General features: G+C 39.4%; 1 protein-coding gene and 1 pseudogene across 7 annotated transcripts in view; one reads left to right on the forward strand and one right to left on the reverse strand.

Moving 5' to 3' along the window:
* Positions 1–27,817, forward strand: part of Bicd1 (BICD cargo adaptor 1) — a 153,950-nt gene that overhangs the window by 17,558 nt on the left and 108,575 nt on the right. The gene's annotated exons all lie outside the window — the stretch shown is intronic.
* Eif3l-ps1 (eukaryotic translation initiation factor 3, subunit L, pseudogene 1) lies at positions 26,003–27,768 on the reverse strand (annotated as a pseudogene).

Consider the following 27,817-nt stretch of genomic DNA (forward strand, 5'->3'; position numbering starts at 1 on the left):
TCATGGCTGAGGTCTTTTATTTTTGTAAGGTGTTCTGGTTGTTTTATATATATATATATATATATATATATATATATATATATATACATATATATACACATATATATATACATATATATAACTTCATTTTGTTATTACACAATGTATTGTATGATTACAACACAATTCAGTCTTTCTTTGGTTGATGGGGATTGCTTTTATTTTTATTCTATTCATTTCTATGAATATGATCGTTATGGTGTGAAATATGTTTGTTCTGAACCTCGTTCTAGTTTCCAAAGAGATTATACTTGTCTGCTTTCTATCACTATCACAGATACTCGAGGTAATCAACTTTAATAGGAGAAAAATTTTAATTTTGTTTTGAAGATTTCTATCCATGACTGATACCATCACTGCTTTGGGTAAGGACACATCATGGATGGGGTGTGTAGCAGGGCACAACCGCTCAGTTCATGGCCAGGAAGAGGAAAATGGAGGGACTAGAGTCCCCCTGTTTACTTTGAGGGTAACCTTAATAGCCTGAGCTCCCCATTCGGCCACACTTCTTAAAGTTCTAACACTTCCTGAACAAAACAAAAACAAAACAAACAACACTCCCCCGCCCCCAAGTCATCTTATTAATTGTAGAGATTGGCGATACATGGCTATCAAGGGGCCTAAAGATAGCCCAAGGTAATTATGGCTCTGGACCCCATTCCTTCCCCTGGAATTCCTCCTTTACTGCCTGCATCAGAATTTCAGTTTAGTTATTCATCTCTGTAGGCATAAATATTTTGCAACCTTCTTTTAATAAGGGTTCAACTTCTCCTCTTGCCCACTACCCACCAGAGGTAGCAGAAGAGAAAAGTTATCAAGGGTTTGTTCAGCAACAGTTTTCTGGAGCTCAGTCTTCTTTGCCAGCAGTTCAGTCCCATAGCAAACACCAAATATGACTCAGCAGCTTCAGACCAGTCCTTTCGGCAGGCAGACACCAGGCCCAAATCAGCAACTGTTGTTTAATCCTGAAGAAACTGCCAGGCTTGCCAACCGGCCTGAGCGGCAAGCTGCCACAAGAACCTCACAAGCAGTTCTTGGGCGAGTTTCTCTCAATAGCTACATTACCACAAGTTGAGCTCAACAGTGCTATGTAAGGCGAATCAATACACGTGTGTCGTTAGCAAAGAGTAGGAGGTGGAGCAAACAATCAGGGCTCATTGTCTATCTCCCACTATAGAGGGGTCATATTTATACTCCTTCATCACACATCCTTTCACGTGTTTGCTATATCAAAACATATCTGCATCTTTGTCTGCTTCAAGAAAACATTCTTTCACATGTCTACTCCAGCAAAATATCCTTTTCACCTGTGTGCCCCAGCAAAACATCATTTGACACAACTAACTTTCCAAACAAACCAGAAGTTTTCAGTTCACATTTCTATTTTGTTCTTTTATTTCTTAATATACCACTAAAAGTAACGTAAGTTAACAATTACTTGTCAGGCTTAATAACTAGCTTTACATTTTTCTCTTCCATTATTAACAATGATTATTGCATGAAATCATTCTTAAATCTTGGCCAACAGTGCCTCGTATTCATGACGGCTTCCAAGTTCTCCATTTGGGAATACAAGGTGGAGGACGATACCATGAACTCAAATACAGATCACAGAGTAAAATATTTGAGACAAATATGTACACACACACACACACACACACACACACACACACACACACACAGAGAGAGAGAGAGAGAGAGAGAGAGAGAGAGAGAGAGAGAGAGAGAGGGAGAGACATAAGCATGATGTTCATGCTTGTTACCCAAATGCTGTCCCAGTGATTTATCCTCTTGGTGTTGATATGAGATTGATTTTAAAAATATTTTACCTATATGGATTTGTTGAGAATGAATTAACCTCAAAGTGAAGAAGATACTGAGTAGGCAATTTCAGGTACACTTCAATCTTAGGACTGATGAGTGAAAAAGCAAGAAAATTAATGAGGATTAATCATTGATACGTGATGCTCTAGTTACACACTTGGTCTGGTAAAAGTAGTTGTATATGAGTGGTTCTTGAAGTCACGAGATAAGTGAGATTAGGTAGGGGGAGAAGAAAATAGGTGTGAAAGAATATGAAAGAACTCTCATTCACTAGCACTTAAGTGCGTGTAGAGGAAGAAGGTTCAGTGAGAGCTGAGAGGTGCAGTTAAAGCCCCCGTGAAGGGTAAGAGGTATATGGAAACCAGTGTTGGAAGAGTTCAGACTCAGAACAGCCAGAGTGAGATGTGGCTCAGAAAACATCTGTATTGAGATATTGATTAGCATCACAGTAGAAACCTCTGGATCCTGACACCTGTAACTTATTTCACTACAAGGTAAGTTGGGCGTTACCTTTCTTTTAGCTGCCAGATAGTTAAATGTCCTTCTTGGTAGTTAAGATTTAGCAAAAAGAATTTCTATGCTATTAAAAGCCAAATGATATGTGATTATAAAATCGTTCAAGTCGGTTTGGGATTCAGTGGCCATCTGGGAGGTAGATTATTTCCTTGAAGGTCATTTCCTTCTGAGAAATTCATTCCTAAATATCAGTCTCTCCTCAGCTTTATCTGGAGTAAGGAACTAATATACTAAGTAGGAGAATGTTGAACTCTTAGCTAGTCTGGGTTATATAGTGATATCCTGTCTCAGAATAAAACAAAACAAAACAGAACAGAAGAGGTAGAAGAAGAAACAAAGTCTTTCACCAGCTAATCAAGAAATATGAAAAAAGCTTTTGAAATATATCTTCATGTAACTGTAATTCTATATGGATTCAAATTTTACAATGTCTTTCTTGACCCAAAGTTTATGAAAGAAGAACAAATTGCACGGATCAGACTCACTCTTCCCTAGAAGGTGTGAGAATGGTCTGGATTTTAAAAGTGTGTGATGTTCTTTGTAGACTGAGAATATGGTTTATATCCTCCCTAGAAATGCTACTGTGATCACGATTAGTGCTTCTTTTGATGTATAGTGATGGAGGTTCATACGACAAGGGGAATTATCATGACTGCAGAGCTGAAAGGTGACTTTTATTTGACATTTGAGTTTTTTATTTCCAGTTTTATTTCAGTTTGGGTTTTCTTTAGTGGTTCTATTTCTTCGTTAAAGTCCATGTTCGTTTCTTGAATTGTTTTTATTATCTCACTCAATTGTTTATGTTTTTGTGATCTTAGTTAAGGCATTTATTTATATCCTCTCTAATGTTCTTGAACATATTCATACTCTTGCTATTTTGAAGTCCCTGTCTTGTGCTTAAGCAAAATTGCTTTTCTCAGAGCCTCCTGCAACAAGGTTGTTGGCTTCTGGAGGAGACATATTGTCTTGATTGTTTATGTTTGTGGTTAGGCCCTTGCAGTGAGGGAAAACAAAAGTACACTGTAAATATGCAGGAGCAGGCTAAACGGAGAAATTGGCAGTAGCAAGAGATCTTAGGCTTATTTGTTTATATATTATCTTAAAATTAAAATATAGTTACATCACTTCCTTCTTCCCTCTCCAACCACTTCCATGCCTCTTCTTCCTCCACTCCCTTTCAAATGGATGGCCTCTTATTCTTTTATTATTATCATTACATATATTTGTATTTATATGAGTAAATATATAAATATAACCTGCTAAGTCTGTTTAGTATTGCTTGTATGTATATGCTTTTAGGGCTAATCATTTGGTATTGGATAACAAATTAGGGTTTATTATTTCTTTATTATCTATTTATATTATTTCATTTTATGTGTTAAGGGGTGTTTTGCCAGCATGTATGTCTATCCACCACTTGAGTACATAGTTCCCATAAAAGCCAGAAGAGGGCATTGGATTTCCTGTAACTGGAGTTACGGATGGTTGTGAGTCACGATGTGGTGCTGAAAATCAAACCCAAGTTCTCAGGAAATCCAGCCAGTATTTCCCAACCTTCTCACAGTCCCATAGAGACAGGGAAAATCTATCCATCCTTTTGTCTGAGCAATTCCCTGTCATTTTCATTATAGTTATTCCTTGTAACCATAATATAAATTTATGTATTTTCTCAGAAAGTCTGGCAAATCTATGTATTTTAGTCAACAACTGAAAAAATATAGGATATACTGCTTTATAATTTCATGTAGATATCAAGAAATGGTTCTGGGATTGGGGGAAAGATGATAATAGACATTTTGTTAAATATCGGATTTCATTGATATCTGAGTATTTGAGATTTATATAACAGAAATTGCAGTGAAAAGCAGGAGACTATGCACGTTCCCAGACTGAAGATCAGGGCCTCATACAGAACTGCATACTGGTGACAGAGCCCATGTAGATGCCATGTCTCTAGACAGGCACTTACTTGTCTTAGACTTTCTATGCCTTGAAAACCCTTCTGGCTATTCCAGAACCCCTGACGGAGTAGCCATTTGCTTTCTAGATGCAGCTCATTCAATACTTGTAGACTAAGTCTGTTGGATTATGGCACAGCTTTGTTCAAAGTCCTTAATTTTTCAGTTTTATTAATTTGGAGGTATGTGCATGACACACAAGCACAAAAAGTCGAACAGCATTTATTTCAAGAGTAGATGAATGAAAGGTTAGGTGCCCAGGCACTCCTATGCTTCCTATTGGGCATTATGGTGAATTCACATTTGATGATGACTAAACAAACATTGATTCTCTCCCTGAGGGTTTGTGAGACACTCAGAGAGTATCATAGAGGATCCAGCATGCCAGGGTTGGTGGCAGAAATCACAGAAAAAAGAGTATCAGATACAAGAGTAACTAGGGCACCCCTCAGAACAACATCTAAGTAGTACTCAAGTTTGGATAACATCCTTACCTCTGCCTACATCCTGCTCCATCTCCATTTTGGCTTTGTTCTCTTTCCATGACTCTCAGAAAATAAACTCTTTAGAGTCCTCAGGTTATTTTGTTGAGTTAAGAAAACATTAAAAAAAATTAATCGGGGCTGGAGAGATGGTTCAGCAGTTAAGAGCACCAATTGCTCTTCCAGAGGTCCTGAGTTCAATTCCCAGCAACCACATGGTGACTCACAACCATCTGTAATGGGATCCGATGCCCTCTTCTGGTGTGTCTGAAGATAGTGACATTGTACCCACATACTTGAAATAAAGAAAGAAATCTTAAAAAAACAATAATTGTCTAAGAATGTTTTAATGAATATATATTTGCACTATATGTGTGCCAGGTATTACCAGAGGTTAGAATGTGTTTAGTAGACGGCACCAGATCCCTTGGAAGCAGATGAATGGATGGTTGTGCGCCATCATGTGGGTGCAGGGAATTGAACTTGCGCCCTCTGCAAGAGCATAAAGTACTCTTAACTGATGAGTCATCTCTGCAGCCCTGTCTTGAATCCCTAAGTGCTCAGCAGGGAAGTCCTCCTGCCTTTACCCCACCCCACTGTGATACTTGGGATACAAATGCTCTACCAATGAATTGTATCCTTAACCAAATGATGACAAGTTCCAGCTGCTATGGAGGGAGAAATTGATTAACCTACTTGGGATCAGGTGTTTGCTGGCAGACTGTTCTCCTATATCAAGGATAAAGGTTTGTATACCTAAGCATAGTCTCTAAGCCGAACCTTGAAACAATAAGAAATTGAAGCACATGAGACTAGGTTCCATGTTTTGTGTTATTATTATAGATGTGCAACTTACTTTTTTCTTTTAAAGAAATCACACCTAAAAATATAGTGATAATGTAGTTAGAGAAATGCATAGTTGTGTATAGCCAGATGTGTTTTGCTTTGCTATCTTGAAGATTAAACTCTAGTGCCTGAGCATGCCATGTTGTGCTTTACCAATGAGTTACATTCTCAACCACTAAATGGCTAAATTTGCCTCTCCTTTAACACTTGGATCTGAGAGGATCATTCAGTTACATTCCAGAAACTTCAGTAGTAAAACTTTACTTATTAAGTGAATTTTCAAGGTCTACTTGACAGATGGGGGAAATCTTAAGAATATTTGATAAATGAAGATTTCGAGTTTTTGTAGATTTCAAGTGTTGGAAATCCGGGAGTAAATGTAAGATTTAGCCAGTTGTAAAATTTTTGGTAAGTTTTTCCAAAGTTCATTATAATCTTTTAAAAAATAATTTATTTATTTACATATTTTATGTATATGACTGCTCTGTCTGTATGTATATCTGCATGCCAGAAGAGGGCATTGGATCCCATTGTAGATGTTTGTGAGGTTTATTTTTTTTTCATTAATTTCTTTATTCACTTTGCATTTCTATCACAGCCCCCCTCTCTCCTCCTGGCCCCACCCACACAGACCGTCCTCCATCTCCCTTTCTTTTCTCCTCTGAGAGGGGGGAGCACCCTGACCCCAAGCCCAGTACCAACCTACTCTGGCATATCAAGTCACTGCAGGACTAGGCAATCCTTTCCTGTTGAGGTCTGGCAGGCAGGTGGCCTAGCTCTGAGGAATGAGATCCACAGGACAGCCCCTACTCCAGTTGTTGGGGGACTTGAATGAAGGCCATGCTGCACATCTACTCCATATATGCAGGGGGCCTAGATCCAGTCCATGCTTGCTTATTGGTTAGTGATTCAGTCTCTGCGAGGCTTCAAAACTCCAGGTTAGTTGACTCTGTTGGTCTTCTAGTGGAGTTCCTATCCCCTTCACTTCCCTCAATCCTTCCCCCAACTCTTCCTTCCACAAGACTTCCCAAGCTCTATGTAATGTTTGGCCTTGGATTTCTGCATGTTTCTATCAGCTGCTGGGTGGAACTCCCCAGAAGACAATAATGCTATGCTCCTGTTTGCAAGCATAACGGAGTATCATTAATAGTGTCAGGGATTAATTCTTGTCCAACGGGTGGGTCTCAGGTTGGGCCAGTCATTGGTTGACTATTTTCTCAGTCTGCTCCATCTTTGTCCCTGCACACCTTGTAAGCAGGACACATTTTGGGTTGAAGGTTTTGTGGATGGGTTAGTCTCCTTATCCTTCCACTGGGAGTCTAGCTACAGGAAGTGAGCACTTCAGGCTCCATATCTCCCACTTCTAGAAGTCTTACTTAGAATCACCCCCAGAAACTTCCTAGAGCCTCCCCCATCCCAGGCCTCTGGCATGTCCTAGAGATACTCACCCCTGCCCACTTCCATTCTCTCTCCCCTGCTCTCCTTACACCTGATTCCCTTTCCCCACTCCCCTTCCAGCCCCTCTCCTATTCAGTTCCTTTCATCCATCCACCTCCAATAACTGGTTCCTCTTCTGAGTGAGAATTCAAGCATCCTCCCTTGAGCCCTCCCTGTTATTAGGCTTCTTTGCATCTGTGGATTGTATTGTGGTTATCCTAAACTTTATGGCTGAATAGTGTGAGGAGTATTGGTATCAGCTCTTCTTTGAGAGTCTGGTAGAATTCTGTGCTAAAACCATCAGGCCCTGGACTCTTTTTGATTGAGAAGCTTTTAATGACTGCTTCTATTTCCTTAGGGATTATAGGACTATTTAGATTGTTTACCTCATCTTGATTTAACTTTGGTAAGGGGAATCTATCCTGAAAATCATCCATTTAGTTTAGATTTTCAATTTTGTGGAGTAAAGGCTTTTGAAGTAAGTCTTAATGATTCTTTGAATTTCCTAAGTGGCTGTTGTTATGACCCCTTTTCATTTCTGATTTTGTTATTTTGGATATCTTTTTGCCTTTTGGTTAGTTTGGCTAAGGATTTGTCTATCTTGTTGATTTTCTCAAAGAACCAGCTCTTAGATTTGTTGAGTCCTTGTTTCATTTTGTTTCTAATCAATCAATTAGACTTTGTTTCTAATCAATTAAAAAGCCCAGGGCCAGATGGTTTTAGCACAGTATTCTACCAGATTTTCGAAGTAGCGTTAGTACCAATACTTCTCAAACTATTCCACAAAATAGAGACAGAAGAAACATTGCCACACTCATTCTATGAGGTCACAGTCACCCTGATATCAACACCACACAAAGACTCAACAAGGAAAGAGAATTTCAGACCAATTTCCCTTATGAATATTGATGTAAAAATGTTGCAATTTGAGCCCCAAGTTTGATTATTTCTTGTGGTCTACTCCTCTTGGGTGTGTTTGCTTCTTTTTGCTTTAGAGCGTTCAGGTGTGCTATTAAGTTGCTAGCATGATGTTGGGGTAGAAGTCTCAGCTCTCGCCTGGACAAACCATACCAGTCCAAAACAATTCCACATGGAATGGAGAGGTTTAATGAAAGAGGAAAAGAAAGAGAGAGAGAGAGAGAGAGAGAGAGAGAGAGAGAGAGAGAGAGAGAGAGAGAGAGAGAGAGAGAGAGGGAGAGAGGGAGAGAGAGAGAGGAAAAAGAGAATGAGAGGAGTAGAGTAGAGGATGAGTATGTGGAGAGAAGGGGGGAGGGGAATGGGGATAGAAGGGACAAATGGGTAAGAGAGCAAGAGAGTGAAGAGGGGGCAAGCAGCCCCTTTTATACTGTCAGGCATACCTGGCTATTGCCAGGTAACTGTGGGGGTGGAGCTTAGGCAGAATGCTAACACATGAGATCTCTCCAATTTCTTTATGAAGTCAATTAGTGATAGGGATTTTCCTTTTAGCACTGCTTTCATTGCGTCTGATCAATTTTGGTTTGTTGTGCCTTCATTATCCATTGAATTTTAGAAAATTTGATTTCTTTATTTCTTCTTTGATCCAGTGGTCATTGAGTAGAGCATTGTTCAGTTTCCATGACTTTGTAGGCTTTCTGTTATTTCTGATGTTGTTGAAGTCCAGCTTTAATCCATGATGGTCTGATAAGATGCAAGGGGTTATTTCAATCTTCTTGTATCCATTGAGGCTTGCTTTCTAACTGAGTATATGGTCAGTTTTGGAAAAGGTTCCATAAGGTGCTGAAAGTATATTCTTTTGTGTCTGGGTGAAATGTTTTGTAGATATCTGTTAACTCCATTTGATTCATAATGTCCGTTAGCTTCATTATTTCTCTATTTAGTTTCTGTCTTGATGACCTATCCATGGGTGAGTGTTGGATGTTGAAGTTCTCCACTATTAAAATGTAGGGTTTGATGGTGTGACTTAAGCTTTAGTAACGTTTCTTCTACAAATGTGGGTGCCCTTGTATTTGGAGCATAGATGTTCAGAATTGAGATGTCATCTTGTTGGATTTTTTCCTTTGATGAGTGTGAAGTGTCCTTCCACATCTCTTTTAATTACTTTTGGTTGAAAGTCTGTTTTATTAGGTATTAGAAAGGCTACTCCAGCTTGTTTCTTGGGTCTGTTTGCATGGAAAACCCTTTCTAGCCCTTTACTCTGAGGTAATGTCTATATCCTTGTTGCTGAGGTTTCTTGTATGTAGCAGAATGATGAATCCTGTTTATGAATCCACTATGCTAGCCTGCGTCTTTTAATGGTTCATTGTGTCCATTGATGTTGAGAGATATTAATGATCAATGATTGTTAATTCCTGTTATTTCAATGTTGATGGTGGTAGTTTGTGTGTTTCTCTCTCTCTCTTCCTCTCTCTCTCTCTCTCTCTCTCTCTCTCTCTCTCTCTCTCTCTCTCTCTCTCTCCTCTCTCTGGTTTTGCTGGTGTGGAGTTATTTCTTGTGATTTCATGGATGTAGTTACCCTCCTTGTGTACCTTCTGGTATCCTTTGTAGGGTTGGATTAGTGGAAAGATAATTTGTTTTTGTCATGGAATATCTTGTTTTCTCCATCTATGGTGATTGAAAGTTTTTCTCACAATCTGTTCTGGCATCTGTGGTCTCTCAGAGTCTGTGGCAGATCTATCCAGGCCCTTCTGGCTTTTAGAGTCTCTGTTGAGAATTAATGATGTAATTTTAATGTCTGCTTTTATATGTTATCTGGCCTTTATCCTTTGTGGCTTTTAATATTCTTTCTTTGTTCAGTACATTTAATGTTTTGATTATTATGTGGTGGAAAGGTTTTCTTTTTTGGTTCAATCTATTTGGTATTCTGTAAGTTTCTTACACAATTATAGGCTATTTTTTAAGGTTAGAGAAATTTTCTTCTATGATTTTGTCGAAAATATTTTCAGTGCCTTGAACTGGGAATCATCTCCTTCTATTCCTATCATTCTTAGGTTTGATCTTTTCATAGTGTCACAAATTCCTTGGATGTTTGTGTTAAAACTTTTTAGATTCAGCATTTTCTTTGACCAGTGTATCAATTTGTTCTAGTGTATCTTCTACCTCTGAGATTCTCTCTTCCATGTCTTGTATTCTGTTGGTGATGCTTGCCTGTTCTTTTTCCTAGGTTTTCCATCTCTAGGATTGCCTCAATTTTTTTTTGTTTTCTTTGCTTCTATTTCAATTTTCAGGTCTTGAACAGTTTTATTCATTTCCTTCACCTGTTTGGTTGTATTTTTATCTATTTCTTCATATTTATTTGTTTTCTCTTCAAAGTCCTCTATTATAATCTTCATAAGTTTTAAGGTAATTTTCTTGCATTTCAGGTGTGTTAGGATATCTAGGGCTTGCAGTAGTAGGATAGCTGGGTTCTTGTGGTGCCACATTGCCCTGTCTTTTGTTGATTAAGCTTTTATTCTAGCCTTTAGACATCTGCTTGTTCATTGTGTTGGCAGGCTTGGTCGTCCCTGATGGCAGCAGGCCTTCAGGGATGCAGGCAGAGCTGTCACCGGGAAATGGAGTGTTTCAGGTTTACTTTGTTTGTTTGTTTGTTTGTTTGTTTGTTTTTTATTATTATTAACTTGAGTATTTCTTATATACATTTCGAGTGTTATTCCCTTTCCCGGTTTCCGGGCAAACATCCCCCTCCCCCCTCCCCTTCCTTATGGGTATTCCCCTCCCAACCCTCCCCCCATTGCCGCCCTCCCCCCAACAGTCTAGTTCACTGGGGGTTCAGTCTTAGCAGGACCCAGGGCTTCCCCTTCCACTGGTGCTCTTACTAGGATATTCATTGCTACCTATGAGGTCAGAGTCCAGGGTCAGTCCATGTATAGTCTTTAGGTAGTGGCTTAGTCCCTGGAAGCTCTGGTTGCTTGGCATTGTTGTACATATGGGGTCTCGCGCCCCTTCAAGCTCTTCCAGTTCTTTCTCTGATTCCTTCAACGGGGGTCCTATTCTCAGTTCAGTGGCTTGCTGCTGGCATTCGCCTCTGTATTTGCTGTATTCTGGCTGTGTCTCTCAGGAGCGATCTACATCCGGCTCCTGTCAGTCTGCACTTCTTTGCTTCATCCATCTTGTCTAATTGGGTGGCTGTATATGTATGGGCCACATGTGGGGCAGACTCTGAATGGGTGTTCCTTCAGTCTCTGTTTTAATCTTTGCCTCTCTCTTCCCTGCCAAGGGTATTCTTGTTCCCCTTTTAAAGAAGGCGTGAAGCATTCACATTTTGATCATCCGTCTTGAGTTTCATTTGTTCTAGGCATCTAGGGTAATTCAAGCATTTGGGCTAATAGCCACTTATCAATGAGTGCATACCATGTATGTCTTTCTGTGATTGGGTTAGCTCACTCAGGATGATGTTTTCCAGTTCCAACCATTTGCCTACGAATTTCATAAAGTCGTTGTTTTTGATAGCTGAGTAACATTCCATTGTGTAGATGTACCACATTTTCTGTATCCATTCCTCTGTTGAAGGGCATCTGGGTTCTTTCCAGCTTCTGGCTATTATAAATAAGGCTGCAATGAACAGAGTGGAGCACGTGTCTTTTTTATATGTTGGGGCATCTTTTGGGTATATGCCCAAGAGAGGTATAGCCGGATCCTCAGGCAGTTCAATGTCCAATTTTCTGAGGATCCTCCAGACTGATTTCCAGAATGGTTGTACCAGTTTGCAATCCCACCAACAATGGAGGAGTGTTCCTCTTCCTCCACATCCTCGCCAGCATCTGTTGTCCCCTGAGTTTTTGATCTTAGCCATTCTCACTGGTGTGAGGTGAAATCTCAGGGTTGTTTTGATTTGCATTTCCCTTATGACTAAGGATGTTGAACATTTCTTTAGGTGTTTCTCAGCCATTCGGCATTCCTCAGCTGTGAATTCTTTGTTTAGCTCTGAACCCCATTTTTTAATAGGGTTATTTGTTTCCCTGCGGTCTAACTTCTTGAGTTCTTTGTATATTTTGGATATAAGGCCTCTATCTGTTGTAGGATTGGTAAAGGTGTTTAATTTCATGTATGACTGTGTACTATTTGTGTACTTGGTATCCAGAGAGACCAGAAGAAAGCATCAGATCCCCCGGAACAGGAGTTACAGAAGGTTGAGCTGTCAGGTAGGCACTGGGAATGAAACCTAAGTCCTCTGAAAAGCAGCCAGTGCTCTTAGCTCATTTTAAATGTTTATTTTATGTGAGTGAGTGGTGAGTGTGTGTGTGTGTGTGTGTGTGTGTGTGCGTGTGTACATATATATGCATAAAGAGGGTGAGTGTGAAGTTCAGAGGATAATTCTTGGGAGTTTGTTTCTCTTTCTGGGAATTGAACTCAGTTTGCAAAGGCTTGGCTGCAGAGGCCTTTGTCTTCTGAGCCACCTAATGGACACTTAATGCTTTCTTAAAAAAATTACTTGTGGGGTTGGGGATTTAGCTCAGTGGTAGAGCGCTTGCCTAGCAAGCACAAGGCCCTGGGTTCGGTCCCCAACTCCAAAAAAAGAAAAAAAAAATTACTTGTTCTTCAGAATCACAAATTCTCTGTTCTCTCTTTTTTTTTTTTTTTTTTTTTTCAGAGCTGGGGACCGAACCCAGGGCCTTGCGCTTGCTAGGCAAGTGCTCTACCACTGAGCTATAGCCCCAACCCCCTTCTCTGTTCTCTTTATTCTCCTCTGATTTCTCTTTATTCACCTTGCTATGCAGTGGGTTGAGGATCATATCTTGACCTCTGTTTTTTATTTTTACTCAATTTCATAGGTTTTCCAGAATCACCAACTGAATAACTTAATGTATTATAATGAGTATCATTTCAATGAAATTACCAGTGTCAGCAGTATTCTTTGTTTACCTGGCGTTGATACAATGAACTTTACTTTGACACTTTTTCTTGACTGAGTCTTTGATCAAGTCGAGAGGAGTTTTTCTTTGTGGAGATTCTAGAAACATTTTTTTTCTTTATTCCCATCGTCATGACTGCATACCACTGGAAAAGTTTTTTCATTCCTCTCTTTTATTGCAGTTTTTTTTTTAAAGGCTTTCATTCAGTGGTTCACAGCCAGGAATTACACCTGAATTATGAATGCTGTAGGCTCTATTAAAATTAGTATCTCTGCAGGGGTGTGAAATCTTGAAGGATAAAAGCAAGGTTTATTGTAGATATGAGGGAGAGTACAACCGGAGGCACCTGGAGGACTTCAGAGCAGGGGGGAGAAGTGACAGACTGAACATGGCCGCTAGACTGAACTGGGCCATGGGTGGAGGGACATGGAAGTGAAAAAGCAGCGAGAGAGGACCAAGAGCCAAGAGTAGAGGATGAAGAGACTTCTTTGCCATGAAACCTAAAATGACAGGGCTATATAGGAAAGAGAAGCTGGGGGAAGGGAAGGGAAGCTCGTGAGCTGGAGACGTTTATGGTTGGTGTTGGGTAAGAAGAGCTGAGGGGAGGCACAGGAACTGAGTGAGCCTAAAGGCCAGCTTGTGCTCTGGGTAATGCTCATAGACACCACAGTGTTTGTTCTGAGTTTCTTTGGGCCTTGACATCAATGCTTCTTCATAAGCCACATTCATGTTATCCCCCAACCTTTTAAAGACAGGGTCTCCCTATGTATCCCTGGTTAGTTTAGAATGCACAATGCAGACCAGGCTTACTTCATACTCACAGAGATTCATCTGCCTTCCAAGTGCCAGGATAAAGCTGTAAGCCGCCATACCCAGCCATTCATGCTCATTTTTGTGATTCTGCTGGTTTATTAAAATAGGTGTTATTTAAGTTTCCCCAAGAACTATTTAATCCATCATTTTCAACATGCGTGGCTTATGTTCTTTCTGCCCCAGATTTATTTACTCTTATCATCTATATCTCTTGAATTACATTATAACATTTAATTACATTCTATTTAAAATGCTTTTATTAGCATCTACCATATATGCTAGTGTGTTTTATTATGACATTTTAATAAATGTATACAGTGCACTGATTATGTGCTATCTTATAATAATTGAATTTTTTCATAAGAGGAGTTTATAGTTTATCGAGTGTTGGAACTAGGTGGCAGGTTCTCACATGGGAGGTTTATTAAGGAAGAGGACACAGAGGCTGCCTCTGGGAAAGGGAGGAAAACATGGCTCTTTTATAAGGACCCCAGTGCATGCTCAGGGGAACTTGCAACAGAGGTGACAATGGGCATGTGCGCCTCTGGGTAGCTAATGATGGTGTTTGTCTCTGGGTTATCTGATGGCCCCTTGCTGCCGGGTGGGGCTGGCTGCAGAGGATGCCTGATTGCCAACAATGAGAGTAAGAAAGCCTGGCATGGTGACACATACCTGTAATTTTAGCACTTGAGAGATGGGGAAGGAGGATCAGGATATTGAGTTTGAGACCAGCTTAGTCATTGTGAGATACTGTCTCAAAAAACGAAAAAAAAAAATAAAATGTAGGATAGACTTGTGTGTCCTATACACAATCTGGCATAGCCTAATAGTTCATATTAACCATACTGCTTTACCCAGCTTCAAGTTTTCTTTCTATTAACATATTCTACTCTATATTACTTCTGCAATGAGGCAGAAAAATGAGCACTTGTGAAGCCAATTTTCGTTTTTCTCTCCCAGAAACCTTACCACATTTGTGTTAAGCTATAGTTTGTTAAGAAATAAGAAAAAAATCACTAACTCGAGTGACACTTATCTTTAATCAGCATATTTTAAACTTTCATTAATCCGCAGTATAAATAAGGAAGGCCCTTCAAGCAAAGGTACACTTTGCTCCCAGCTGCACTTCATCAGCTACTGACAGCTTCACTGCATCCTTTCAAAGGCACAGCCTTCGTTTACAGTCTTCATTACCCAGGGGCATTTCCAACTGTTACTGAGAGGCATCCATCCCTGGAGTAGCCATCTGGTGATAGCAACACCATAAGGTCGGAAGACTGAATCTAATTGATATGCAGAAAGGGGAATTTCAGCTGCCCAGCAACGGAGATTAAAATCGAATCTCATTGGTTTAGGATTTTAGATAATTAAAAAAAGAAATCATGATACCTAACTTGAGAACTCATTGTTTTGGGATTTTGAATACAGAAGCATAGCCCTCTTCTCCACTGATATAAGAACATCTCAAAGTTAAAGGATTATCTATAATATGTTCATAGTAAAAAAATTGAACTATAGGGAAAGATAAGTCCTTACAAAAATGCAAGGAATTTATAGTTGTTTCTATAGCACAACAAATCATCAGTGTGTTTTGTTTGTGTATACATTTACACAAACTTCCCTGAGATTAAAGAGAACGCCTTGCTTTAACATTTCTTCTTCTAGAGCCTGGGGCCACACCCAGAGTCTTGAGCGTGTTAGGTCATCACTCTACAACCATTCTCAACCTCAATAGTGTCTTATTTTAACCTCTCAGCTACTTCAGAACAAAATGAACGATCCTGGGAGCAACACTTACTGAAATATTAAGATTTATTCAATATGTGGAGTATAGTTTCTAAAGTGGCATAAAAAATTTAAAACTCTCCACTTTGTTATGACATACAACCCTGAAAGCGTTATTTATATGTACAGCTTAGCAAGATGTGTGGCTTCTCAGTGATTGTAGCCCATCTGAAACATCTTGCAGTTCTATAGACGAGCACAGGTTCCAGAAGGATACAGTACAATGATTTATAATCTGTCCAAGAAGACAGATAACACTTTTAAAGTGTAGTGAGGTGAGGTCTTGAAATATTTATGCTGCTGTGCTTTGAGAATGAACTGTTTTTTTGAGATCTGTCCCTGAAGTTAAATAGCTGAAAAAAAAAAAAAAGCAACTCCTTTCCATTTGTGACCAAAGCAAATTATCAGACACTTGGGAAAAGACAGCAGTAGACTTGGGCCCTTCTGCAATACAACTGTGTTTAAAAATGATTTCTCCTCCAGTGGATTTGTGGCAGTTTTAAGGCAACAGTCAAACAGTTCCTCCTGAATGGCAGGGGAGAATCTAACTGCCTTATCTCATGCTTTGCATTGTGGCTCAGTTCTCCGTCTTGGATTAATTAATAAGGAGACACAGCCAAGGCAGTCATAGCTGGGGCTCAAGTTCCCAGCTATCATATTGTTGAGATCTGAAGGATCTTCTAATCAAAATTGAAGTAAAGCACAGCCAGCTTATTCTGGCTTAAGATGGGGTACTCTGGGAGATATTGTGACAGCTGTTTGGTAAAATTTAACTGGAAACCGAGACATTTTCAGTTTTATTTTAGTGCATGTCTTCTGGGCTCTGTGTTCTTGTTTATCTTTTCTAAAAAGCCATTAACTACCTTTAGATTTTTCAACTTTACATTTTGAAATGTCACGATGACATCTTTGAATGTTTTTTGAAACGACCTACTATAATCACATTTATACGTTTCAGAACATGCATGTTCAGATTAATCAAGGGATTGTGATATAGTCCTTGGTAGTCAAGGCAACTTTCTGTATTCTTTACAGATTACTTGAAAAATTACATGTGGTTAAAAAAATTCTGTAAAATTGTTTATATACATCATATATACACCATGAAATGCCTTAGCAGGTAAAAGGTTCTTGCCTCCACACCTGACAACCTAATTTCAATCCTCAAGATCCACGTGGTAGAGAGAATCAACTTCCCCAAGTTGTCCTTTGACCTTCACACATCATGCTGTAGCATGCATATAACCCTGCATACACATGTAAATAAATGTAATTTATATAATTTTAAGAATACACACTTGTAGACAAGTATGAGAGAAACATTTTGCTTTGTAGTATATGATAATGTGGTTTTGATGTAAGGTACTGTTTATTAAGATATGCATAATTACATTTCTTTATTTTAAGATTATGCCCTTCAAACAGTATCAAAACATTAGCAAAGCTCTGGAAATTTAAAAATTCTAACTCTTAAAACAACTGCTCAAAAAAAGAGATGGTATTGAAAAAAGATACAGTATTTTTTTACATTCAATAATGATACTACCTATCATAGAAACAATCATTTTAACACTTATACTCTGAAATACTTTTTGTGTGTATGTGTGCAATTCATATCTGTGAATATGAACATGTGTGTGCTACAGTCTGAGTGTGGAAGTTAGAGGACAGCCTTGGGGATTGATTCTTGATTTCCAGCTTGTTTGAGGCAGTCTTTGTTGATTTTCCACTGAGTATGCAAGGCTAGCTGGCCCAAGAACTTCTGGGAATTCTCCTGTCTATGTTTTATCTCCTGGTAGGAACACTGGAATTTTAGAGGTTTTTGCATTGCTTCTGGCTTTTATGTGTTTTTGAGGGGTTTAAAAGTTATGTTTTCCTTTTTGGGTAGTAAGTGCTTTTTACCCAATGAGTTATCTTCCCAATCCTTATTTTGTTTATAGTTCTATAGATCAAACCTATGGCCCCATGGATGCTAGATATATACTCTACCTTTAAGCTATATCCCCAGACCAGGAAATATTTTTGTAGATGAGCTAATTCTTTGACTCCAAGATAACTTTTTATAATGATATGTAATATTTAACCTTTACATTTATTTTGTGGTATAACTATTATCCCTGTGTTAATAGAATTGTAAGTAAACAATATTTGTGTAAGGAGCACAAATGCCAGCATTAGGGTAGAACACCCCAATAGAGTACCCAAAATCTCAGCCATCAAATATGGTTTCTTTTCTTTAAAATCTAATGTGTACATGCATGTGCATGTGTGTATATTGTGAGGCTACAGGGGTGGGCTATTGGTGGGAATTTGTACTCATACATAATATGTGGCAATGACTTGTGGAAGTTGTTTCTCTTCTTCCACTGAGAGATCTCAGAGGTTGAGATTAGTTTTTTTTTTTTTGGCTTGGGTACTGAGCCATCTTGCTAGTTCAGTTGCAATTTTTATACCATGTTATGTTACAGGAAAGAGATGGGTAGTTTTTAGTTCATACTTTTGAATTGTGATTTCCTGAACAGTTGAATGTTTAAGAACATTGTTTCTAGAATATAAATTTATTTATTTGTGTGAACGTGGATAAACTGCTCAACATTTCTGTTCCTCAGTTTTCTCATTTATGAAATATATAATTAATAATGTATACTTTTGATTTTATGTATTTATTTGCCTACATAGCATGCGTTGTGTCTTGAAGGTGAGATATCACCCATATGTTCATGGGTTTGCACATTTACTCTCCAGTTGATAGCATTGTTTGAGAAGGTTATGGAAATTTAGGAGGTGGAGTCTTGCCGGAGGAAATAGGTCACTTGAGATTTTACAACCTGGTCCCACTTCCTGATCCCTCTCTGCTTCTTGGTTATAGATGCAATGTGGCCAAGTGCTTCTTGGTTCTACTGTCATGCCTTCCCCATCAACATGGAATATATCTCCTTGAACTGTAAACCTAATAAATCTTTCCTCTCTTAAGTTGTTTCTTATAAGGAATTTTGACACAGGAATGTGAAAAGCAGCTAACTAGTTTACACATTGCAGTAGGTTATTAATATTTATGATTTTATTCATCTGCCTTTAAATAGTTAACACAGTTTTCCTTTTTGCTGTCTCAAAATGTATAATAGAATAATAGAATATATACACACATCCTACTACGCATAAACACATACACATATAAAGATAAATTAGCATTTGTCAGTTTTCTTTAGCTAGGATTAATTTGCCCTTACCTCCCTATTCCTAGAGATAAGTTTGGTTCTCAGGTTCTAGTGTGTAGAGGCTATGGATGCCACTGAATGTTCAACAATGCACAGGCAAAATGAAAAATGTAAATAGTGCTGATATTTATTATCCCTGGACTAGTATATATCAAATTTTATCAATGTAGGTATATGACTGTATACATAATTTTACATTTGTATGTATACATATCATATACACAGAGAGACAGATATGCTAAGTTAGTAAGGATAAAATAACTTGAATGTTGCTTGCAATGTAATTACTGACATCTGTGTTAATTACAATTAACATCTTTTTAAACCAAGGTCTGGTTTTCATAGGTTTTAGACCAGTGGTTCTCAATTTGTGAGTTGTGAATGCCTTGGAGGTCACATATCAGATATCCTATATATTAGGTATTTCTATTAAAATTTATAATAGTAGCACAATTACAGTTACGAAATAGCACTGGCGTAATTTTATGGTTGAGGTCACTACAATGCGAGGAACTGTATTAAAGGGTTGCAGCATTAGAAAGGTTGAGTACTGATGATTTAGACTAAACCAAGTGGTCATGGGTTTTTTTTTTCAGACTATGGTTATTTTATTTGGCTTTGACAGTTACTGGGGGTCACCCCTAATTTACTCTTCTAACTGCAGGTCTGGCTACCTCCCCACCAGTGCACCTTGCTGTTCTCCTGGCCATGTGCTCAGGGCTCCTTTCCTACTTCTTTTTTTAAATTGTTTTTTTTTTAAATTTACATTTCAAATGTCATTCCTTTTCCTGGTTTCCTGTCCATAAGCCCCCTATCCCATCCCCCTCCCCTTCTCCTACAAGGATGTTCCCCAACTGACCAACCTCCCCTTCTTGCCCCCCCCAACATTCCCTTGCACTGGGGGTCCAATCTTGGCAGGACCCAGGGCTTCTCCTTCCTTTGGTGCCCAACAAGGCCTTCCTCTGCTACATATGCAGCTGGAGCCATGGGTCAGTCCATGTATAGTCTTTGGGTAGTGGTTTAGTCCCTGGGAGCTCTGGTTGTTGGCATTGTTGTTCTTATGGGGTCTCCAGCCCCTTCAGCTCTTTCAATCCTTTCTCTAATTCCTCCAATGGGGGTCCCATTATCAGTTCAGTGATTTGCTGCTAGCATCTGCCTCTGTATTTGATAAGCTTTGGCTGTGTCTCTCAGGAGACATCTATATGTGGTTCCTGTCAGCATGAAATTCTTACCTTCATCCATCTTACCTAGTTTTGGTAGCTGTATATATATGGGCCACATATATATGAATGACCGTTCTTTCAGTCTCTGCTCCAAACTTTGCCTCTATATCCCCTCCTATGAATATTTTTCCCCCTTTTAAGAAGGAGTGAAGCATCCACACTTTGGTCATCCTTCTTGAGCTTCATGTGGTCTGTGGATTGTATCTTGGGTAATTCGAGCTTTTGGGCTAATATCCACTTATTTTTTTCTGTTTTTTTTTTTTTTTTTTTTTTTTTTTTTTTTTTTTTTTTTTTTTTTTTTTACCTGTGTGTTTTTCTGTGTTACCTCACTCAGGATGGTATTTTCCAGTTTCATCCATTTGCCTATGAATTTCATTGATTCATTGTTTTTGATAGCTGAGTAATATTCCATTGTGTAGATGTACCACATTTTCTGTATCCATTCCTCTGTTGAAGGGCATCTGGGTACTTTCCAGCTTCTGGCTATTATAAATAAGGCTGCTATGAACATAGTGGAGCATGTGTCTTTGTTATAGCTTGGGGCATCTTTTGGGTATATGCCCAAGAGAGGTATAGCTGGGTCCTCAGGTAGTTCAATGTCCAATTTTCTGAGGATCCTCCAGACTGATTTCCAGAATGGTTGTACCAGTCTGCAATCCCACCAACAATGGAGGAGTGTTCCTCTTTCTCCACACCCTCGCCAGCATCTGCTGTCGCCAGAGTTTTTGATCTTAGCCATTCTCACTGGTGTGAGGTGGAATCTCAGGGTTGTTTTGATTTGCATTTCCCTTATGACTAAAGATGTTGAACATTTCTTTAGGTGTTTCTCAGCCATTTGGCATTCCTTTGCTGTGACTTCTTTGTTTAGCTCTGAACCCCATTTTTAATAGGGTTATTTATCTCCCTGCAGTCTAACTTCATGAGTTCTTTGTATATTTTGGATATAAGCCCTCTATCAGTTGTAGGATTGGTAAAGATCTTTTCCCAATCTGTTGGTTGCTATTTTGTCCTAATGACAGTGTCCTTTGCCTTACAGAAGCTTTGTAGTTTTATGAGATCCCATTTGTCGATTCTTGATCTTAGAGCATAAGCCATTGGTGTTTTGTTAAGGAAATTTTCTCCAGTGCCCATGTGTTCGAGATTCTTCCCCACTTTTTCTTCTATTAGTTTGAGTGTATCTGGTTTGATGTGGAGGTCCTTGATCCACTTGGACTTAAGCTTTATACAGGGTGATAAGAATGGATCGATCTGCATTCTTCTACATGCTGACCTCCAGTTGAACCAGCACCATTTGCTGAAAATGCTATCTTTTTTCCGTTGGATGGTTTTGGCTCCTTTTCAAAAATCAAGTGACCATAGGTGTGTGGGTTCATTTCTAGGTCTTCAATTCTATTCCTCTGGTCTATCTGCCTGTCTCTGTATTGATACCATACAGTTTTTATCACTATTGCTCTGTAATACTGCTTGAGTTCAGGGATAGTGATTCCCCCGGAAGTCTTTTTATTGTTGAGGATAGTTTTAGCTATCCTGGGTTTTTTGTTATTCCAGATGAATTTGCAAATTGTTCTTTCTGACTCTCTGAAGAATTGGATTGGAATTTTAATGGGAATTGCATTGAATCTGTAGATCGCTTTTGGTAAAATGGCCATTTTTACTATATTAATCCTGCCAATCCATGAGCATGGCAGATCTTTCCATCATCTGAGATCTTCTTCAATTTCTTTCTTCAGAGGCTTGAAGTTCTTATCATACAGATCTTTCACTTGCTTGGTCAAAGTCACACCAAGGTATTTTATATTATTTGGGACTATTATGAAGGGTGTCGTTTTCCTAATTTCTTTCTCAGTCCTTTTATTCTTTGAGTAGAGGAAGGCTACTGATTTGTTTGAGTTAATTTTATATCCAGCCACTTTGCTGAAGTTGTTTATCAGCTGTAGGAGCTCTCTGGTAGAATTTTGGTGGTGATTTATGTATACTATTATATCATCTGCAAATAGTGATATCTTGATTTCCTCCCTTCCAATTTGTATCCCTTTGATCTCTTTTTGTTGTCTAATTACTCTGGCTAGAACCTTGAATACTATATTGAATAGATAGGGAGAGAGTGGCAGCCTTGTCATGTTCCTGATTTTAATGGAATTGCTTTGAGTTTCTTTCCATTCCTTCTTAAAAGGGGAAAAATATTCATAGGAGGGGATATGGAAGCAAAATTTGGAGCAGAGACTGAAGGAACAGCCATTCAGAGCCTGCCCCACATGTGGCCCATATATATACAGCCACCAAAACTAGATAAGATTGATGAAGACAGAGCGTATGTGTACTTATAAGTAGCTGTTATTATGCAGCTGGATATTAGCTGTTAAGTAAAGGATTATGTAGCTTTAAAAATATTCTAGCATCTGCTGGAAAGACCTTTATAGAAAATGTTGGAATGGATGTCAGTGAGATAACTCCTTCCATAAAGTCACCTGCTGCAAAGCCTGACAACCCAGTTTGATGCTTGGAAGCCACACAATGGAAAGCAGGAACAGATGCCTACAAGTTGTGTTTGGTCCATGGCGTTTGGCTACACATGCAGGAGCACAAGTATACATACATATATGTGCACTCACACGCACACACATATAAATGTAATAAAATTGCCTCTCTAATGTGTTTAAATAATATTGGTAATGTCTTTTAGACATGGATTCTAGTGCTCTTTTGTTTCTCTTTATGTATCTCTTCTATTAATTATATTTAGTGTATCTGGTTTTATGTGGAGGTCTTTGATCCACTTGGACTTAAGCTTTGTACAAGATCCTCCAACATATAACAAGGACACATGTCCCACTATATTTATAGCAGCCTTAATATAAAATAGCCAGAAGCTGGAAACAACCCAGATGTCCCTCAACAGAAGAATGGATACAGAAAATGTGGTATATTTACACAATAGAATACTACCCAGCTATTAAAAATAATGACTTCATGAAATTCTTAGGCAAATGGATGACACTAGAAAATATCATCCTGAGTAAGGTAACCCAATCACAAAAGAACACACATGGTATGCACTCACTGATAAGTGAATATTAGCCCAAAATTCAGAATACACATGATACAACCCACAAACCATATAGAACTTAAGAAGAAGGAAGACCAAAGTGTAGATGCTTCAATCCTATATAGAACAGGGAACAAAATAATCACAGGAGGTAGAGGGAGGAAAGGACCTGGGAGGAGGGGGGAGGAGAAAAGGGGAGCAGGATCAGGTATTGGAAGGGACAAAGGTACAGAGGGCCACGTAATTGAATAGAAACATGTAGCAATGGGGGACGGTGAACTGGAGGTAGCCACTAGAAACTTTCAGATTCTAGGGAAGCAAGAGGCTCCCAGGACCCAGTGGTGATGACTTTAGCTGGAATACCCAACAAAGGGGAGATACAACCTGTAGAGACCACCTCCAGTAGATAGTCATGGCCTGCAGTTGAGGGATGGGACCACCCATGCATCTCAAAAATTTTAACTCATAAATGTTCCTGTCCAAAGGAAAGACAGGGACAAAAATGGAACAAAGACTGAAGGACAGGCCATTCAGATACTGCCCCACCTAGGGATCCATCCCATCTGCAGACACCAAACCCCTACACTATTGCTGATGTCAAGAAGCACTTGCCTACAGGAGCCTGGTATGGTTCTACCAGCACCTGACCAATACAGATGCTGAAACTCACAGCCAACCTTTGGACGGAGTCCGAGGACCCCACTGGAAGAGCTAGGGGAAGGACTAAAGGATCTGAATGGGATGACAACCTCATCTGAAGATCAATATCAACTAACTGGACCACCCAGAGCTCCCAGGGACTAAACCACCAAACAAAGAATATTCATGGAGGGATCCATGGCTCCAGATATATATGTAGCAGAGGATGACCTTATTTGGCATCAATGGGAGAGGAACCCCTTGGTCCTGTGGAGGCTTGATGCACCAACTTAGGGGGAATGCTAGAGTGGTGAGATAGGAATGGGTGAGTGAGCAGAGGAATGCTCTTATAGAGGCAAAGGGGAGGGAGAGATGGGGGATGGGTTGGGAGTTTGTGGAGGGGTAACCAAGAAGGCGATATCATTTGAAATGTAAACGAATAAAATTATTTTTTTTCAGAGCTGGGGACTGAACCCAGGGCCTTGCGCTTGCTAGGCAAGTGCTCTACCACTGAGCTAAATCCCCAACCCCAACGAATAACATTATTAATATAAAAGTAAACAAATAGAACTTGTCCCTCTATCCTTTCTTTTTTTAAAAAAGATCTATTTATTTGTTTGTTTGTTTATGTTTATTTATTTATTTATTATATAAGTATCCTGTAGCTGTCTTCAGATATACACCAGAAGAGGGCATTGGATCCCATTACAGACGGTTGTGAATCACCAGGTGGTTGTTGGGATTTGAACTCAGGACCTCTGGAAGAGCAGTCAGTGCTCTTAACTGCTGAGCCATCTCTCCAGCCCCCCTCTATCCTTTCTTTAGTGATGAGGATTAAAAGGGAACATTGCAGCTTGGATTCAGAAATTACTTGAACTAACATATCAAAAGTTAGAAAGACAGATGATTCTTTAAGGCCTCTTAGAGATGAAAAATCCATTAACACTGTAGGAAATAATCTGACTCCTGGGGGAAAATCCAAGAAGCAAAATGAATTTTAGGTCACAGAGGCCAATTTTCAATATGTTCATCACATGAATGGTCTTAATTTTCTGTTCCTCTTATTTTATCATTTCTTTTTCATTTCATTCTACATGCCTTTTTATAAGCTTCCTCTAATGGAAACCTTCTGGAATAGTGTGGAATATAAACTCAAAAAATAAAAAAGTCTAAGTGACATATGAATAAAATCTTGGGACAGAGCCTAAACATTACTTATAGAAAGAGATTTGGTTCTTCACTTTCTATAGAAACATCATTTGCTCATTTTCTTGTATCATACTTTGTTCTTTAGTGGTTACAGAATTTTTATGAAACTCATGGGTTTGTGTTTATTGGAGGTGAATGGCAGATGCCATGCAGGAGGAGCTTCCTGGAGATGACCCACCATTTTGCATGGCTGCAATGGGTGAATCCTGGAAAGACCTGGCCCCAGGAGCTTTGCCCCACCCAGTATTGCTTCTTGCTGCTGGTGTGCCTTCTCATGGTTTTCATTGCTGTATTCCTCATTTTTTTGACATGGTGTGTTGGGCAATAAAAGACCTTTTCTGCCTATAGTCTGTTATAATTGATTCCTAGGTGTCAGCCAACCCTATGGGTAAATTTCCTGAGATCAACATGAAGATGAACTTTCATAAATAATGCTGTTTAGATGAATTGATTTTATAGAATTCCTGATTTGATTCAAATAATCAATCCCTCTGATGTCTTCTTCAATGACTTGAAGTTTTTATTATACAAATATTTCTCCTGCTTAGAGTTACCTCAATATAGTTTATATTGTTTGAGGCTATTGTGAAAGGTGTTGTTTCTTTGATTTCTTTCTCAAATTATTTATCATTTGTATATAGGAAGTCTAGTGATTTTTGTGAGTTAATTTTGTATCCAGCTCGTTTACTCAATACAGACTTTTGTTTTGTTCTGGAGCTTTCAGGTATTCTGTTATGTTGCTAGCATGAGATGTTTGTTTGTTTGTTGATGCACTTAGTGCTATGGACTTGCCTCTTAGAAATGTCTTCATTGTATTCTATAAGTTTGGGATGCATATGCACATATGTTGTACATTCCTTTTCATTCAATTCTAGAAAGTAATTTCCATCTAATGTATCTTTTATTCAGTCATTCAGTTTTCATGAGTTTGTGAGCTTTCTCGTTTCTCTTGTTATTGATATCCAGCTTTTTTTCCCCAACAAAGACTCTTTACTGAGAGTGCCTTACAACATCCAGCTCTTGATTTGCACAAGTTTCAATTCAGTTGATAGCTGACTTAGGTAAGGCTTCTTGGTGACAAGAATACTTCCCATCTATAATATCAAAACGGGTTCTTGACTCGTGTATGAGTACCTTCAGGGCCTCTGTCCCATCTTCAGGGTTCAATTAAGCTCTTCAAACTTGTGGATTTCCTGGATAAAGAAATCCCCATAGCATCTGGCAACTTTGGTGTCTGCAATGTGGATCGTGTCCTTATCAATATAGAAGTCCACCTCCACAACCGACTGGAATTTGCCATCTGGGGCAGAAATGCCACCGGTTCACACCAGGTTCTTTATCTTGTGCTTGAAGACAAGCAGTTGGATGTGAAACTCCTGCTCTGTGAAGTCCAGGAAGCCAGCCAGCTTGGCCACAGGCATGGTGGTGTAGAGCTTAAGGAAGCTACAGATGGTGGAGAGCTGGGCCTGCTGTACTTCATCAGAAAACATCTTCAGCTCTTTGAGGTAGTTAGGATGCACACTGTCGTAGTTAGGCACCACAGGCGACAGGAACTTGGGCAGGCATAGCTGAAAAGTTCCTCATAGACCCGGGGGTCGCCCTTCTGCATGCACAGCTTCTTGTCGCCGTATTTCTCCCGCAGCTGGAGGTGTATACTCTCGTCAGTCCTCATGGGGTACATGGTGAGAGCAATGGCCAACAGAGCATGCATCTGCTCATTCTGCTTGTTAATCATTTCATACTTGTATGTGGTTCTCTGGAACATACTCTTGGTCCTCTGGGTGTATAAGAGGATGTTGGCAAAGACCTGGATAGCATCTTGGTATCGACACATCATTAAATATGCAAAACCAACATAATAGTAGGTGGTAACATGGCACTCAGGCACACGTGAATACATGCTTTTCTTGTTCAGCTCAATATTCTCCAGCACCTTGATAGCCTGGTAGTAATGCCTCAGTAGAGAATGCAGGTGCAGAAGCCCCACCAGGCTGAAGTAGCCAAGCATCTTGCAGAGGGAGTGTCATCCATATTCTCCAGCCACACTTTTGGGGTCACCTCCACTGGTGTAGACTTCCAGTTGCCAGCTGATGTTGGATTTGTCTACAAGAGAATGTGCACATTCCAGATGTTAGAATTGGATCTAAAGAAGTCTATCTCTTTTTACTTCTTGGCCATCTTGCAGTGGTATTGACTGAATGACTGGAACTGGTAGATGAACTCATAAATGATGTCCCAGAGCCACTGGTTAGGGAGTTCAAGGGGAGCAGTTCCATCAGCATTGAGGATGTAGTTGAAGAGATTGCAGTAGTTGTAATAGGATTCGAACTTCTGTTCTAAGGAGGGTCCCCCACTGACTTTGGTGTAGATATGTCTGTAGTACAATTCTTTGTACAAAATTAGGAAGACAGCATTGTTGCCAACTTGGGGTGCAATTGCTTCTGCCTCAGGCCATGGTGTATTCTTGAAGAATCTTTCAGTTAGCTTGGTCCAGCTGTTCTCATAAATGTCCTGGATCTCATACACATTCTGATCAGTGACATCACTAGAGATGCTACTGGCCTGAAACTCATGCACTTTCTGGTCAATCAAATCCGAGACAGTCTTGTGGAAGTCCTGAATGAAGTTTTTTTTTTTTTTTTTGGTTCTTTTTTTTCGGAGCTGGGAACCGAACCCAGGGCCTTGCGCTTCCTAGGCAAGCGCTCTACCACTGAGCTAAATCCCCAGCCCTCTGAATGAAGTTTTTGATCACTTCAGGAATCACCTGATAAGTCTGCTGTTCATACTGTCATTCAAAGGCAAGGTCCTGCTTCAGATCTCCTGTGTACATATCATGGTCGCCCGGGTAAGCATAGGGATCATAAGCAGCCTCATATTCGTAGTCATCAGTGGGATAAGACATGGCTATGGTGCTGATATCCAGCTTTAATACATGGCGGTCTGTTAGTGAG

Source organism: Rattus norvegicus, chromosome 4 (assembly GCF_036323735.1).
Source record: "Rattus norvegicus strain BN/NHsdMcwi chromosome 4, GRCr8, whole genome shotgun sequence".
NCBI lineage: Eukaryota > Metazoa > Chordata > Mammalia > Rodentia > Muridae > Rattus > Rattus norvegicus.